Genomic DNA, 18,124 nt, shown 5'->3' with positions numbered 1-18,124 from the left:
TATTTTGCCACAGATTTTAGATGGGGATGATACATAGCAACATTTGGAGCTGGTATTTCTGACCTGTTGTCAGGTATCTGATTGCATTCGATGAGTGGTGGTAGAGCCATGCTGATTCTTTCACTGACTGATTCAATCCAGAAGCCTTCTGCTCTTCTCCCAGACATGCCAGTTATCCCAGAGCAGGTTCTAAGTGAATACGAGTAAGGTTGACCATGAACATCAAACAATTCAAAAAACTCTGACCGGGCAAGTGAGCGATTGCTCTGGTCATCAAGTACAGCATACATCTTGACTGCTTTCTCTCTCTGACCCTGGGGAAACACTCTGACGAGACATATCTTGGCACATGACCTGGGTAACTGGGCTTCATCACAGACTTCGGTGCAGTGGCAGGTAACAGAGGAAGTGTCGATGGAATCTCTTTGACCTTTCTTGCCATTATCTACTCCTGAGACTGTATCTTCTGAATCTTGAGGGGGTGAACCAGGGTGCATTGCTGAGACATGACGGTCACTGTTACACTCTATACACTTAACTGGCACTTTGCAGTCCCTAGCTTGATGAGAAGTAGATGCACAGCATTTGTAGCAGATTCCGTTGTCTTTAAGAAAGGCTTTTCTTTCTTCCAAAAACTTTGCTCTAAATGCTCTGCACTTTTTGAGTGGGTGTGGTTTCTTGTGAATAGGGCACCTTTTGTCCGAGTCGTCATTCTGCACTGAAAGAACATGTTCCATTGAATCAACTTTTGTGTCAACATCTGTTTTATGTGTAGATATGGGAATTCGTGAGTGTAGGTTCTGATAATATGATTTTTCTCTTGCTGGAGTGCTGTGGTTACTGAAGAGGATGAAACTAGGGTCATTCCTGGCTCATGCTTCTTGACATATAAATGCGGTGAAAAAAGAAAAGGGGGGAAAGCATCCCTTGTTATTGGCCTTATACTTAGAACCACAGGACATCCATTTCTCTTGCAAAGCGTGTGGAAGCTTATCTACAATGGGATTTATACCGCGGGCAGTATCTAAGAAGGCAAGTCCGGGTAAATAGCCATCTTCTTTTGCTGACTGAAGTTCCATTAAAAGATCTCCTAGCTCTCGCAGCTTGCTATAGTCTTTGCTAGAGATTCTTGGAAAAATGTCTAGCCTTTTAAAGAGAGCATCTTCAATTACTTCTGGTGCAGCATAGCACTCGTTCAGTCTGTCCCAGGCTTTCCTGAGGGCTACTCCTGTATTATTGATGTGCACTTGACAGATTCTCTTTACATGCTCAGACGATTCCTTCCCCAACCACTTTGTTAACAGGTCCAGTTCTTCTGCTGCTGAAAGCCCCAAGCCTCCAGTAGCATTAGTAAAGGAAGACTTCCAAGCCCTGAAACTCTCAGGTCGATCATCAAACTGGCTAAGTCCTGAATTTACCAACTCACGGCGTGCTAGGTACCTAGCAAAGTCTGTCATTGGAAGAACCTGAGTATGATTCATTGTGGTCTTATTGTGAGGCTGTGCATAGTGCTGAGATGGCAGGTTGAAAAAATCAGGGTATGGCTGAGCATCCATGCAGTGATCTTTTTGTTCCTGTCTATTTATATTTGGATTATGATCATCAAATGTGAGATAAGAGTCAAAAAAGGCATCACGATCTTCTATTAGCTTTGACTGCTTTTCTTTTCTAGGCACAGACGTCTTAAGGGCAAATGGTGTTCCCCACGTGATATGATCATCTTCAGAGTGGTCATCTGACTGCAAACCTGCACCTCTGAGTGAATCAGCGTGTAGCTCCGCCTCCCCGCCGGAGCGGCTGCTTGCGCGCTTTGATGCAAACTTATCTGATGGCGTGTGCCTCTCTCCTTTCACAGACGCCCTTCCGTCATTGTCTTCAGCCGCTTCTAAAACTTCGGCTTGCGCTTCAGCAGCGGCCGCTTCTCTTTGTAATATCAGCGTTCCCAATTCGGCATCCAACTTGGCTTTCTCCATGGCCATTCTAGCTTGTTCAATCTTTAACCGCGCTTCGCGTTCAGCAAAGGATGCGCATGCACGTGCGGCTTCCGCTTCAGCGCGGGCCCTTGCTGCTGTGCTGACACAAGATGCAAACGTCCGTGCGCCTGCGGAGCCGGCATGGGAGAGTTTGTCGATATCGCTCATGACACAATCCAACTTGATACCGAAACAGATTCCCAACTGTTAAAGAGTCTTTTCACTATTCTGTTCTCGTCTTTGGTGTTTGAACCAGAAACTAAACAGCAGCCAAACTCTACTTCACAAACGATTAATAGAGTCAGGAGACAGCGCTTTGCTCCAATTTTAATTCGATTTAATGAAGTTAGAGTGAAACTGAAAAGAAGTAAAATACAAATAATTACTGATTTAAATAAACAATATAACTTTGCTCTATACTTATCAAATTAACTTAAACTAATACTTACAGACTTTGCTTCGATGGGACTAACACTGACTAATCGTGAAACATGCTGTCTAACTACTGACTTCCTGTAATTCTATTTCCGCTTCCTTACAACTATGTACATGAATATTCATAAGGTTATATTAATATTCATTTGAACATCAAACAGCTATTCTGAGAGGCAGAACACTAGTAATTTGGTTAATGTGCAATTTAAAGTTTAGAACAGAGTTCATGGTTATACCTAAATGTTTTACCTTTGCTTTGACTTTTAATGCTAGGGGATCAATTTTATTTCTCATACCCTTATTATTTTCATTTTTGCCAACCACTAAGATGTCTGCTTTTCCTTATTTACCCAAGAATGGTATTACTCATCCATTCAGAAATAAAAGTAAGATATTACATCAGAGAGGCCAGAGTATCAGGGTCATCAGGTGCTATAGATAAGTAAAGCTGTGTGTCATCTTCATAGCTGTGGTAATTCACCTAAGGTTTTGATATAATCTGGTGAAATGGAAGTATGTAGATTGAAAATCGGGGGACCTATAATAGTTCCTTGTGATGTACCATATAAAATATTATGAACCTCTGATCTGCAATCACCACATTTAACATAAATTTTTCTACCTGTTAAGTAAGATGGAAACTAGCTTAAGACATTATCAGTGAAACCCACCCATGTCTTAAGGAAAATTAAAAAAATACTATGGACTATGGTGTCACATGCTGCACTCAGGTCTTAAGAGAACAAGAACAGATATTTGGCCTGTGTCCACATTAACCCACAAGTCATTTACTTTTAAAACCAGTGCAGTTTCTTGTACTATGATTTGTTCTAAAACCTGATTTAAATGTATCAAGACTAGAATGTTTGTTTAAATAATCATTTAACTGCTGAAGAACTGCTTTTTCAACACTTTCACTAAAAAACAATCCGATTAGAAATGTCTATGGTTGTCAAAGACAGAGGAGTCTAAATTATGGGTTTAATAACTGTGGTCGTTAAACAATCTGGGAAGACTTCTGTATCTATTGATAAGTTGATGATGCCAAGTACACTATCAATAAACACATCAAATAGTTGGGAGGGGGTCAAGAACACAATTGGAAGGTTTAAGTTGAGAAATTATACTTTCAGGTAAACATATTTGAGTGAAGGAATTTACAGTGTATTGCTAAAAGAGAATGCTGGGGTTCAACAGGATTATCTTCAACAAATTGTGTTACTAATGAAGAGTTTTAATTTGAATTAATCCGAGTTTGTATTATTAAAGCAGACAGAAGCTTCTGAACTAGTAATTCAATCCATGCAGATATATTTGTACCAAACCCAAATATGTGCAGTGTAGTAAACAGAAAATTCAATTAAAAGATTGGATGAGCAGTTACTACTTGTCTTTGAATAGATTAAAACACTTTTAATTTGTGAGAATAGCAATGACAAGAACATGATGATTATTATTTATTCAAAAATAGAAGAATGTTCAAAGAACAAAAAGGAGGCAAAAGGATGTGACAAAAAGGCAATCAAAAACAAACAAGTTTTAATACACTTATCTGAAGAAGAATCTAAGAAACAAGAAGAAATAATCAAGAAAAAAACCCCAAAAAAATCCAATAAGTAAAAACAATAATTAGAAGTACTCCATCCCAACTTTAAAAGTACCATGCCTGAATGCTCATTCTGCTTTGACATAAATAGCCAGAGGGAACATTCCGGTGTGATGAAGTCAAGGTGGCCCTTCCTCTTGCGGCTCCACCCACAAGGAACAGGAGACATGAGTAAACTTAACAGCACAGTACATGATTAACCAAATAAAAAGCAAAATTGACAGAAATAACAGTAGTACTAGGGTGTTTTAACCATGTTAGCCATTATGAATGTAGAGAAAAGCCAAGCAAAATGACACCTTTTATTGGCTAACTAAAAAGATTACAATATGCAAGCTTTTTAGGCAACTCAGGCCCCTTCTTCTTTACATCTTGCCTGAAGAAGGGGCCTGAGTTGCCTCGAAAGCTTGCATATTGTAATCTTTCTAGTTAGCCAATAAAAGGTGTCATTCTGCTTGGCTTTTCTCTACAGAAATAACAGTAAATTATGATAGATAGATAGATAGATAGATAGATAGATAGATAGATAGATAGATAGATAGATAGATAGATAGATAGATAGATAGATAGATAGATAGATAGATAGATAGATAGATAGATAGATAGATAGATAGATAGATAGATAGATACTTTATTAATCCCAAGGGGAAATTCACATACTCCAGCAGCACCTTACTGATACAAAAAACAATATTAAATTAAAGATTGATAATAATGCGGGTAAAAACAGACAATAACTTTGTATAATTGTAACGTTTACACCCCTGGGTGGAATTGAAGAGTCGCATAGTTTGGAGGAGGAACGATCTTCTCAGTCTGTCAGTGGAGCAGGATAGTCACAGCAGTCTGTCGCTGAAGCTGCTCCTCTGCCTGGAGATGATACTGTTTAGTGGATGCAGTAGATTTTCCATAATTGATAGGAGCCTGCTGAGCAATACATCCATCCATCCATTTTCCAACCCGCTGAATCCGAACACAGGGTCACAGGGGTCTGCTGGAGCCAATCCCAGCCAACACAGGGCACAAGGCAGGAACCAATCCCGGGCAGGGTGCCAACCCACCGCAGGACACACACAAACACACCCACACACCAGGCACACACTAGGGCCAATTTAGGATCGTCAATGCACCTAACCTGCATGTCTTTGGACTGTGGGAGGAATCCGGAGCACCCGGAGAAAACCCACGCAGACACGGGGAGAACATGCAAACTCCACGCAGGGAGGACCCGGGAATCGAACCCAGGTCCCCAGGTCTCCCAACAGCAAGGCAGCAGCGCTACCCAATGCACCACCGTGCCGCCAGTAATAATACAAAAAGACAATAAAAAAATGACAATAAAACATTTAAACATATCTTGTTAACACAGGAGACTTTTTAACTCATTAGACCTAAATTTTAGCACAAACCTTAAGTGTTAGTTTTGGTAAACTTTACAAAGAAGTGATTCTGACATGTCCTGAAATCTATTTCAGATATTTTTAAATGGGCATGATGTCAGTTCAGGAATATTTGAAAATGTATTTGAGATTTCTTATACAATAAATATTGTCTTGAGTTATTTTAAGAAATCTGACAATGTTTTTGAGATTTTTTTTATTAATAATTTTATTGTAATCGTTCCGTACAAATAGATCAATTTTTACAAAAAATAGGATTGAAAACAAATGAGATATTTTAAGATGAAAAATGCATTGTGGTGGCGCAGTGGGTAGCGCTGCTGCCTCGCAGTTGGGAGACCTGGGGACCTGGGTTCGCTTCCCGGGTCCTCCCTGCGTGGAGTTTGCATGTTCTCCCCGTGTCTGCGTGGGTTTCCTCTGGGCGCTCCAGTTTCCTTCCACAGTCCAAAGACATGCAGGTTAGGTGGATTGGCGATTCTAAATTGGCCCTAGTGTGTGCCTGGTGTGTGGGTGTGTTTGTGTGTGTCCTGCGGTGGGTTGGCACCCTGCCCGGGATTGGTTCCTGCCTTGTGCCCTGTGTTGGCTGGGATTGGCTCCAGCAGACCCCCGTGACCCTGTGTTCGGATTCAGCAGGTTGGAAAATGGATGGATGGAAATGCATTGTTGGAATCTTAAAATATAAAGGAACTTATAGTGTTGTGAAAAAGTCCTTGTCCCTTCCATTTTTCCTCTTTTATGGCAAATTTTCACACTGAATGATTTCATGTCTCCAAACTAAATCTAACATTAGGGCACTTGAGTGAACAAATAAGAGATTTTGTTTTTATGTTCTTAATTGAATAAACAAAGTTATGAAACACCATCTGGCACAGCATAAACAACTACATCAGATGGTTAAGATGTTTTCAAAATGAAAGGGCCAAAATTGACACAAAATCCTTGCGTAATACTTCAGTTTCAGGTAATAATTAAATAAAAAAGTAAATGATTCTAATTTTCAAATTTTCCAAATTTAAAACAAAGAAAAGAAAAAATGAAAATAGTAATCAATAACTACAATAAAATTAACCATTAAGTAAAGTTCCACAATCCAAAATGTAGAATTCTGAATGCCAAAAAAAAAATCAAAAGCAAGAAAAAGCCAAAATGGTCAAAGACCACAAACCTACAAAAGGGGAAGCACAAAGCAAAGAAAAAGGAATATGTCTTCACCAAGTGAACTAATTTCACAGCAGGCTTACATATTGCAGCAGTCTTTGTTAGCTAAAGAATCCTAAATGGCAAAGAAAAGGTTTACGGGTGTTTGGATGATTAGCCAACACAAACGAAAATGAAAACAAACCAGAAGCAAGTAGTTAATTAGGATAAAATCCTAACAAGATTCCTTTAGCTTTTTCCAAGTTTATTTGTGGTCTTTAGCCAGTGCTTCATAACAGCCATTCACTTAACAAAATCCACAATGCTTAAGTGAGCAAAAGTAAGATAAAAGGACAAAAACTAACACCCATTCCATATATGGATGCAAAAAAGCAACAAATCTGGAAAGTGAAATAATACTGAAAAAGCGCTTAGTAGAATTTTTTTGTGTGTGTAATGAACTATTTCTTGCATTTTAGAAAGGATAGCATGTATGGATTTTTGCAGCTGCTGTTGGCTACTAACCCTGTAGGAGTACCTGAAATGGAGACTCATTTAGGACTTATTTCTTTAATCAAAGAGCAGTTGGAGGGGTGTTGGTTATGGGGGTAAGTTCCCCATGGAGTTTTGAGTGCTGCGACACACTAACATTTGATCAACGAGCTTCTGGAACTTTAATATCTCTGATGCTTGCTGGTATGCTCAAAAACACTGCTGGGACACACAAAAAACTGCAAAAAATAAAGAAGTGCTATACCTGCCCACTTTGGGCCCAGTTCTGTAGCCTATTAATAAGTGGGAAGAGTAAGAGAAATGTAATAGCATGAACATACAAAGAGGCAGAAAAACATAAAATTGGTTGTAGTTGAGTAGCCATCCTGCAAATAGTGCAAGTAGTGGCCAATCAACTCTATGGAACCACCTCCTCAAGAATGTACATAAATAGACAGATAGAGAAAACTGTTTTTGTTTTCTGGGCGAAAACTGGATTTTACAGAAGCTCTTTAGATAGATAGATATCTGTACACACATACATTTTATGGTCTGAATACACCCCACAATGATTATAAAGGAAGAAAATTAAAGATAACAAAAACTTCTAAATTGGCAGTTATAGTCACAGTGAGGCATTCTACAAACATATTGCTGTTGGTATGAAGGAGCCCCAGCAGCATTTCTTGATACTCTTCTGCTGAATCATTTGTTGGCTGAAAGAGAGAGGATGTGTAGCTTTGTTCATAATGGCACACAGCTTTGTTTTAATTCTCACCTTCACTATGAACTCCAGGTGGTTCAGAGTGCATCGTAAAACTGAGCCTGCTCTTTTAATTAGCTTGTTAATTCGGATGTGCCTTTCTCAAAGTGATGTTATCAGCCCAGCATAGCACAGTGTAAAAAATTGCACTGACCATCACAGAGTTGTAGTAAATGTGAAGGTTGTCACTACACACATTAAAGGAATACAGCCTCCTAAGGAAAAAGAGATTGTTTTGCCTTTTTTATATAAATTTCTTTGTGTTACAAGACCAGTTCAACCTGGTATTGATGTGGACCCCCAAGTACTTGAAGGATTGCACTTTTTCTATATCTACTCCCTGACTATTGACCAGATATGGGGGCTCTTTGGTGCAGCAAAAGTCAAAAAGGCACTAATCTTAGACTTATTTGAGGTTTTTAAAAAGAAATGTGTATGTAAATGTATTTGTTCTAGTTTTCTGATAGAAAAAAACAAATCTTGTAGCCATTGCAAAGATGAAGTAGGTGCAATATTATTGAACAATATTAATCATCAAGCTGGCAATGTGTTAAAAGGCAATTAGTGAATGCAAGTTTATTAAAATTCCGCAGGATTACTGACACTGTGGTACAAATGGATGCCCAATAATGTATGAGGAAATAGAAAAGAATCTGAACTTAGAGCGCAGTACATGATTTGTAATGTTAAACGTTATCAGTCAGTCTTTGGATCTAATAGAAAAACAAGACTATTTATAAATTATTTAAAGAGGCACTTTCCGTCCATTGTCCGATTACAAAATTGTATCCTTTAAGGATATACATAAAAATTTATATATATGGTTAGGTGACTTGCTGTTACTACATTGGCTCTAGTGTTTCTGTGTGAGTGAATTTAGGAGAGACAGTATCAACTACCAGACAGCGTTCAGAAGCCATTAAGATGGCAAACAGAATGTTAGGTTATATAGCATCCTGATGTGTAGTGTACAAATCCAAGGAGGTTATGCTGAAGCTTTGTAATACACTAGTTAGACCTCTCCTGCAATGCTATGTACAGTTTGGTCTTCAGGCTATAAAAGGACACAGCAGTGCTGAAAAAACTCCAAAGAAAAGCAAGTAGGCTGATTCCTGGACTACAGGGGATGAATTATGAGGAAAGATTAAAAGAGCTGAGCCTTTTCAGTTTAAGCAAAAGAAGATTAAGAAGAGTCATATCCGAAGTGTTTAAAATTATGAAGAGAATTAGTACAGTGGATCAAGACTGTTATCTTAAAATGAGTTCATCAAGAACACGGGGTCACAGTTGGAAACTTGTTAAGGCTAAATTTCATACAAACATTAGGAAATGTTTCTTTACACAGAGAACCACAGACTTATGAGCTTCGGGAATATATTTATTTGAAGTTCTCACCAGTGGCAAATACGTAATGAGATATCTTGGAGACACCCTTAATCAAGTAGAGAAATGCAGTCAAACCAGCTGCTATTATACACACAGCATATGTGTATAATAATCCATATCATCAAGCTGTTATTATAATGTGTGTTGACATTAAACAGTTTAAACATCAAAAGTGTTGAATATCATGTGCAGACTCTATTTTTTTCCCCTTTAAAGAGAGCCAATGCTGCATATTTGCACTGAAGAACTTTTTTTCTTTCAGTTTATATCCGGTACCTGTTGTCACTTCGTAGGGAACTGGTCAACAGATCAGGAATATCTCAGCCAAGCTTCACTCTATCATGCCCATTGTGCTGGAAGTCAGTAACCAACCAGTGAGAAACTACATCCAGTTTTTGTTTGGTCTGGATGCACCTACATAAAACATGTTTTTGCAAACATAAAAAGGTAATTTGCAGCAGTTTTCCTAATGTAATCAGAGCAATTTACTGAACTCGTATTGCAATAAGGGCACCTAGTGAGAATGTTGCTGCTTTTGGTAATTGTGACATTCCATTAATTCACAGTTTATCTCAATTTTAATGGTGTTGCACAGCACTTTTAACGCAGGTGTTATGTCACCTGGGGCCAAAGATCATTGACTGTGTTTTGTTGCTCATTAGTGTTTGATGCGTCACCATGGTTCACACCACACTCCACCCTTGGATTGACCTCATGACGCTGGTACAGTGTCCATTTTAGGACATCCTCCTCTCTCCGAGAAAACTCCATCCTTCCTACTACCTTCGAGAAAATATTCATCCTCCCTGCGAGGAATCCCCTATCAACCCTCCTCCCACCACCATCCGCTCTCAGTTCTCCTCCCTACGAGAAAACTCCATCCTTCCTACTACCTTCGAGAAAATATTCCTCCTCCCTGCGAGGAATCCCCCGTCACCCCTCCTCCCTCCTTCCACCACCGTCCGCTCTCAGTTCTCCGATGTCCGTTTTCCGCCTTCCACCCTCCTATCTCCATCATCCGCCTCCAGCTCTCCGTCACCCCCACCCCCACCCCTCTGCATGACAGCATTTTCGTTAAGGAAGTGACGTAAAACTCTAGGTCCACCTTCTTCACAAGTTCATTCGCCAAAATATTTGTCAATTATATTTCACAGTAAGAATTTACAGCACGACTCAAACGCGGGAACGAAGGTAAATGACGTTAATTGCTGAGTGTCTTTTAATACTGTGTAAGTATACATATTAACACGCGTGCATTAAAATGTGTGCATTTACGGGGCGATTTCTCAGGCTTAAAAGCTCACCTTTTATTAAAAAGGTGAACGCAAACTTTTTTCATTCTGAAGGGCACAAACCACTTCGGACTTCAGCCGTTAAATGTGCGAAAATTTCGTTACACCAGATAAATAAGCGCAACATATTATCAGTTGTATTGTATGCTTACAATACATGTAAAAATGTGTTAATCATTAATTAATAGTATGGGATGGTGTTTTTCGACTCAGCTACAGATGCCGATGGAGACCAGAACTGCTTTGGAAAAATATGAACGCCTTAGGTGCCGATCTGGAAGAAGGTAGCGCAGCTCCTTGATTTAATCGATTCCATGTCTTGGTGGGTTTGCGTAGCTTGTTGTCACTGTATTTACACCTGTTTTTCAGGCTTATTGACTGAAAGGGGCTTTCATGAAAAAGTTAGAGCTTTGCTGCAGGATACGCCCTCTACAAGCCAAGGAAGTAAAAGTAAAGGTGTATATTTCTGTTTTATTTAAACCTTTTAAGTTCGTATGCATAGCCCCATTTGGCCGTTTTGTTTTTTTTTTCTTCAGTAATATTTCAGTTCTCTAAAAATAAACAACATTGATATTTAAAATGTAATTATAGAAACACAACATAGATACTTTACTATCAGTAGTATAACCACTTGCCAGTTGTTGAAAATATTTAAAAAGTTGCACCCGTTAACAAAATGCATTGCTTTCTACAGACGTTATTTTTTCAGTAAAATGCATTGTTCAGAATGTATTTAATGTGTTCATTTATTGTGCATATCTTGTTTTGTATCACATATTCACATGTCATTGGAGTAAAGAACCATGATCGTAAGTAACTAGCCTTAATAATTCAATTGTAATGTAATTTAAATTTTATAAACATACCTCACAATGAATTATCCCATAAGGAAGTTAATATGTTTTGCACACTGTTTGAATAAAATACATTTTTGTTAAAAATCTGAATTAGTATGTACAGTTCTGGTATCAAAATGTTTCATGTCATAGGTTTGCGTATTATCAGAAACTTATTTGAGCAAGGGTATACTCAGAAGGAGATGGTTAAAGTAATTGAAGTGTTTGGAGGAGGAAAAATATCGTAAGTTAAATATTTTCATTAATTTTTCATAAGATTTTGGATTATATCTTTATACTGTGGGAAAGGCCATTCATAATCATTTTTAGTTCCAAATTTCATTGTACCATATGCTATTGTTATTGGTTCACTTAGTGTGTATTGTGTAAAAACTTCAGTATTAAGCATTAATATTTTTCTCAGTCTATAAATTGATTTTTGGTAGAACAAACATTATGCAAATTATTTTTTATCAAATTTTATCTCATAATATATTTCTTAGTGAGTTGACGCAACAGATGACGACAACATAAAAGTTTGTTCCACCAATTACAAATATTATGCATTGTTTTAAGATTTAAAGAACAGAAGGACATGGTTAATTTCTGTAACATTTTCAGGGATCGCCAACTGAGAAGACTTTTGCACAAAATGAAATTGTTTAGAAGGAGTAATGACCGCCCCAAAAATGAAATTTTTGCTGCAGTTGAGGTACCAGTATTACTGACTCCTTGATTACGGAGGTGATCATTAAGTGAATTAATGAAATCCAAATGATTTTTTTATCTTAGAGTGAATTAAAAAAGTGGCCCCCAATGAAAGGTGTTCGAGCTATGTATAGACGTGTGAGGGACTTCAGAGGAATTCGACCATGCTATCGGTATCCTGTGTCTAATTCTACAGCATATTTCATGTTTTATCTATTATTTATGTTGTTTCTTTGACTACTTGGTTAACAGTAAACACTCATGCCCTTCCTTAAATATGTGACTTCTAAAATTATTTTATTTTTTTCTGTAGAAATGATGTACATGAAGTAATGCGTCAATTGGATGCAAGGGGTCTGCACAGACGACAGCCAGGAAATCGCAAAATTCTGAGATGCCAGTACTCAACAAAAGGCCCCAATCACACTTGGCACATTGATGGCATGTCTTATATTGGCTTTGTTTTTGTTTTTTTTGTAATGTACATGATCCATATGATAAGAATAGAAAGTTCAAAACTGTGAAATCTGAGATTCTTACAAGTTACTTTAAACCCACTGTTTTTAATGTGGATACAATGTTATTACTGTGTTTGCAGGGTTCATTTATTGAATTTTGTTTGTTGCAGGAAATGATAAATTGCGTTTTTATGGAATCTGGATTCATCTGTGTATTGATGGGTATGTAGAGACAAGCTGAATCGGTATTATTGTGATCAATACGGTTCTGTTAATATTTATATTCTCTATGTATGTTTTTTGCATATTTTCATATTTTTATGTAGATATTCAAGACGTGTTATATGGCTACATGCAGGGACCTCCAATCGGAATCCACGTTTCATTGCTAGATATTTTCTTGATGCTGTGGAAACAGAAAATGGTGAAACGTTTACTTTCATTTCCAACTAATTCCTATGATAAATGAGTTTCTTTAGCTGTATATTGTTAGCAGATTTTCTTAATATTTTATAGAGCATTTTTCTGGCTGTGTGCTTTATATTACTGTGTTTTATTTATTTTTGAATTGCTATGGCTGTAGGTTGTCCACACCTTGTGAGAGCAGATAGGGGTTGTGAAAATTCTTTAGTTGCCATTATACAGATGTCTTTTAGATACCGTCACCATGACAGCTTAGCAGGAGTTAACAGTTTCAGATATGGGAAGTCTATACATAATCAAGTAAGTATAAAAAAATACCAGATTGTTTTATATTTCATTATTGTGGCTTTACCTTTAAAGATGAAAAAGCTATGTACAGTAGGAAAATGCACATGCTTTCAACAATTACTGCTTCGTAAATCCTATCACAAGTAATATGATGTGTGACAATATCCCTTGCGAGTGTTTGCTGACAGGATTTTAAATGACTGAATTTAATATTTTGGGGGAAAAAAATCACCAATATTATTATTCTGTTTTTATTTCTAAAAGCGAGCAGAGTACTTTAATGGATACCTAAAAAAATCATGGATATCTTTCTGGCAAAAACATTTTGAGGTGTGTAATGTAGATGTAATACGTGTCTCTTTGATTAACTAATGATTGCATATAGTATTGTTAGCATTTTTTCCCTTAGTACACCTAAGAAATTTTGCCTTTTTGACAGGCAATGGTGGAAGCTGGAATTTTGGAACTGTCCAATCCCATACATATGTATGTATTGTACATTTATTAAAATATATATATATATATATATATATATATATATATATATATATATATATATATGGGCGGCACGGTGGCGCAGTGGGTAGCGCTGCTGCCTCGCAGTTGGGAGACCTGGGTTCGCCTCCCGGATCCTTCCTGTGTGGAGTTTGCATGTTCTCCCTGTGTCTGCGTGGGTTTCCTCCCACAGTCCAAAGACATGCAGGTTAGGTGCATTGGCGATTCTAAATTGTCCCATGTGTGTGTGTGCATGTGCCCTGCGGTGGGCTGGTGCCCTGCCCGGGGTTTGTTTCCTGCCTTGCACCCTGTGTTGGCTGGGATTGGCTCCAGCAGACCCCCGTGACCCTGTGGTTGGGATATAGCGGGTTGGATAAAGGATGGATGGATATATATGTATAAATTGATTCATATACACAGTATATATGTATATGCTTATCTATTTATTAGTTGTTATTTTTCAATTTAAAATTATATTTACATAATGGAGACTGAATTCTTGTTTAAAGAACATGATGAACAAGAACTAAATACTATTAGATTAGATTAACTTTATTAATCCCATGGGTCTAGGGTGTTGTACCATGTTAGCCATTATGAATGTAGTGAAAAGTTCAGCAAAACGACACCTTTAATTGGCTAACTAAAAAGATTACAATATGCAAGCTTTCGAGGCAACTCAGGCCCCTTCTTCAGGCAAGATGTAAAGGGGCCTGAGATGCCTCAAAAGCTTGCATATTGTAATCTTTTTAGTTAGCCAATTAAAGGTGTCATTTTGCTGGACTTTTCACTAATCCCATGGGAAAATTCAAACACATACAGCAGCAGACTCACAGGATAAATAATATAGCCAAACTATCAATCAGTCGACAAGCAAATAGAAATATAATGTGTATTGTGCAGATATTTCAAAAACAACTTCACGAGTGCCCCTGGTGGAAGCATTGAATTGCCTGATAGCAGTGGGCAGAAAAGACCCCGAGAGGTGCATTTTAACACACCATGGTAGAATGAGCCTGTGGCTAAAAGTACCCCAAGACAGTGCCTACTGGAGGGGATTTTTCATGATGGCATCCAATTTTGCCACAATCCTCTTTTTTACAACAGCTTCCAGTGTGTCCAGAGTTTGCACTGTGATGGAACAGCCTGTCCTGATACGTTTGTTCAGGCATTGTACTACTTTTGTGCTCAGGTTGCTTCCCCAGGAGACTGCAGCATGGAACACCACACTGGCTACTATGGACTGGTAGAACATTTCCAACAGTTTGCTGCACACATCAAAAGACCTGAATCTAAATAGCTAGTACACTCTGCTCTGGCCCTTCTTGTACAGAGACACTGTGTTGTCAGACCAGTCCAGTTGGTTACGTGAATCCCCAGGTACTTGTAGCTCTGCACCTCTTCCACGTCGTCCTTCCCCGGATGGTGACTGCTCAAAGGCTTTTTGTCTTGCTGATACTGAGTTGCAGGTTGTCCTGGCACCACAAGACAAAGTCTTCTACAAACATCCTGTACTCTTGACTCGTCTCCATTATTAATGCAGCCTATGATGGAAGAGCATCTGAAAATTGAAAAATACAAGTCAGTGTATTTTGGAAATAAAGATGCTTTTTTTGTGAAGGACCTCATGAAGTAATCAGCAAAAATGCTGTATTTTTGAGCATTATAATGATTCAGTATTTAGCTCTACTGTATTGCCAGTAGGAAGTATTGGCTGGTACTTATCTATATGGAATCTTCATGTTAACCACATATAAGAGAAGCTTTTTCCAGAAATGTGTTTTCCTTTGCATCACATTTACATGTGTTTAGGTTACTTGGCATCCTGAAGTTTTGGTGAATGTTGTAACTGTGTGTACCTGTGAGAGAATACAACAAGACTGCCATGCTATTCACAGTTGCTTGTGTTTGGATACACTAGGATAGTTGTCTACATCACTATAAAACAGTTTAATAAGAAAATGTTTTTTATACATTTCATTCTGTTTCAGACACTGTGTCCAATATTGCTTTTTACCTCTAATTGAAAGGCAGCTTTACTCTGAGCGCATTGAATGGAACAACCACAGGATTCATAAGCAGACTCTAGCTGCAGGACCATTTGGAAAACCAGACATGCTTTATTTTTGTCCTCCATCCGGTAATGTTATCTTTAAACACAGCCTATCCAAATCTATTTTCTTGCTTACCTTATAAGGTTTTATGTTTAAACTATTTTGGACAAAACTATGATAACATATTTAAGCCAACTATTAATTATTTTGTCACATTTGGTTTTATCAGTTAGCTCAAAAACTTCAGCCTTGAAAAACATAAACTGTATAAACAATACTGTCAAAAGAAGCAATAAATTTCTCTCTCACTGAACTACACCACACAAAAGTTAGAAGGTTAGCTCAATTCTTTCACATAGGGCAACCTTCTGTTTCCCACATTTTATTTGTTGCCATAAGGCTGCCGATTAAGGTTCTAAATATTTTAATATCAATAGTTTTGAGAAGTCTTTGATTCCCAGAGTTATAAGCATTTTGAATTCCAGCAGTTGTAAGAGTTATTAGGTACTATTAAAATTATTTTTCTTTGTAGGAATCTTGTGTGTGCCTTTTGAGTGTGTACTGACTTCCTGTCATGTGATTAGTCTTGGCTTGTTTTCCTGTATCTGTGTAACAATATTCTGTGCTTTTATACTTTACCACTGCAAACAAATTTCCCTCTGAGATAATAAAATCTGCCAAACCTAACCCATTGTCTAATCTGTTTTTTGTTTATTATATGTATTTTGCATACAGTATATGGTATTATGAAGAGTGCTAATTTACTGTTTAATCATTCCACTCATTTATTTTTTGTCATAAATAGGAACTCCACATTTGCTGTGCACAATTGATGATGATCTTCAGCAGCATGCAGACACTATGGCTTGTGAAAAGGGAGCAACCCTGACTGTGGCCAATGTTGCTTTCAGGCAGTTGTGCTCCACTGTGTTGACTCTCCCCAGATCAATGGATGGTTATTCAGTTGATGATGCTGTGGCTTCCTATCTAACGACTGCAAATCACATCACAACCCTTATGACCAGAATGAATCTGATTGAGCCAGATAACTTTGTACAGGCTTTTGAAATATATGAAAAAATCATCAATTCTTCTCATACTAAATAAATTTTGTTGTTGTGAAAATAAATTGGTTTAATCATACTTTTTTGAGCCTTTACACATAGAAAGGTCCATTATAACAATTTAAAATAACCCAGAGGATATTTATATAGAACCTTTAGTATCCTTCCATAATCTATGTTTAACCATTATCAGTCCATTAATTTTATGAACTTGCACTGATATTAGAGTTCCTTGTGGCAGGAGAATCAAGCACCATTTATGAATTTGTTGAGTACAACTTAGATGGCTGTTTTTGCTTCTCTGGGAGAGAAATTATTTATTTGCATCAGAATTCTATAGTCATAACATCAAGAACAACAACATAATCAATATAATTGTATGCACTTTTTTCCTGTATACAGTATATAATGTAACAATACATTTTAATGACAGGAAAAACTAAACATTTTACTTTCCTCTTGGTGATGAATAAAACAAAGGTCATCATCTAAAATATTTCATTTTGTAATTACCAATGGTATCCGTAATGTTTTTTTAAATCAGTGTTGTCCAATGATTTTAACAGAAGAACTAGGTTTGAGGCCGAAATTCTTTCCGATGGTGTATATTTTAAACATGTACATATTAATTGTGTGCACAATGAATCAAATTTGTTTAAAGCATTTGGAGCTGCCTCTGTTGACATTAACTGGCACAGCTCTTTACAGGTCTTTACAGACCATGGTACAGTGTTTGTGTACAGCTCTAAAAATGTTATGCCGATGGACCATATGTCTGAATGTACAGAACAAGGTTGATAGGTTAGCAGACATTCAGGAGCTGTGTAAATAGCAGTACCACCAAGAGGTCCACTTAAAAGGCCAGATATTTTGCTCCCCTGCCTTAGCGAAACTGAGTCGCGAACATTGGCTAAACCCCAGTCAGTAAAACAGGCCTTTTTGCTGCTGCCTTCAATCTAGAAGACAAAAATTACAGAAATTAAAATGAATTTACTTAATGAAACACAAATGATCAACAAAGCATATGTTTGTTGCCTAAACAGAATACATGTTTACCCTGCGTTTTGCACAAAAGTAAACATAAGCTTAGAATTCAAAATGTTAAAATTGTGATTGTGACTGATATAGAAAAACATCCCAAAACAGCTATTTATTTTTATATAGCACAGAATCACACAAAGAATGTCTAAATAGGCTTTAATAGGCCATGTTTAATTTACAAAAGAGGAATCAAAGTGAAACCATACTAACACAGTAACTCTTTTGTTTCCCTTGTATTTTCAATTTCTGTTTAAAAAATAAATCCTACCAGGA

At 37.4% G+C, this 18,124-nt stretch overlaps 1 long non-coding RNA gene across 1 annotated transcript; it reads left to right on the top strand.

The window, feature by feature from the left end:
- The first annotated feature begins 13,085 nt into the window (after window positions 1-13,085).
- LOC114660151 (uncharacterized) lies at window positions 13,086-16,855 on the top strand. The gene is made up of 4 exons (XR_007936287.1): window positions 13,086-13,209; window positions 13,462-13,527; window positions 15,684-15,832; window positions 16,552-16,855. It is a non-coding gene; the product is annotated as an uncharacterized LOC114660151 (long non-coding RNA).
- Window positions 16,856-18,124: the final 1,269 nt, after the last annotated feature.

Source organism: Erpetoichthys calabaricus, chromosome 11, assembly GCF_900747795.2.
Source record: "Erpetoichthys calabaricus chromosome 11, fErpCal1.3, whole genome shotgun sequence".
Classification (NCBI taxonomy): domain Eukaryota; kingdom Metazoa; phylum Chordata; class Cladistia; order Polypteriformes; family Polypteridae; genus Erpetoichthys; species Erpetoichthys calabaricus.
The sequence above is the reverse complement of the archived record's forward strand: the minus strand, read 5'-3'. Positions and strand labels throughout refer to the sequence as shown.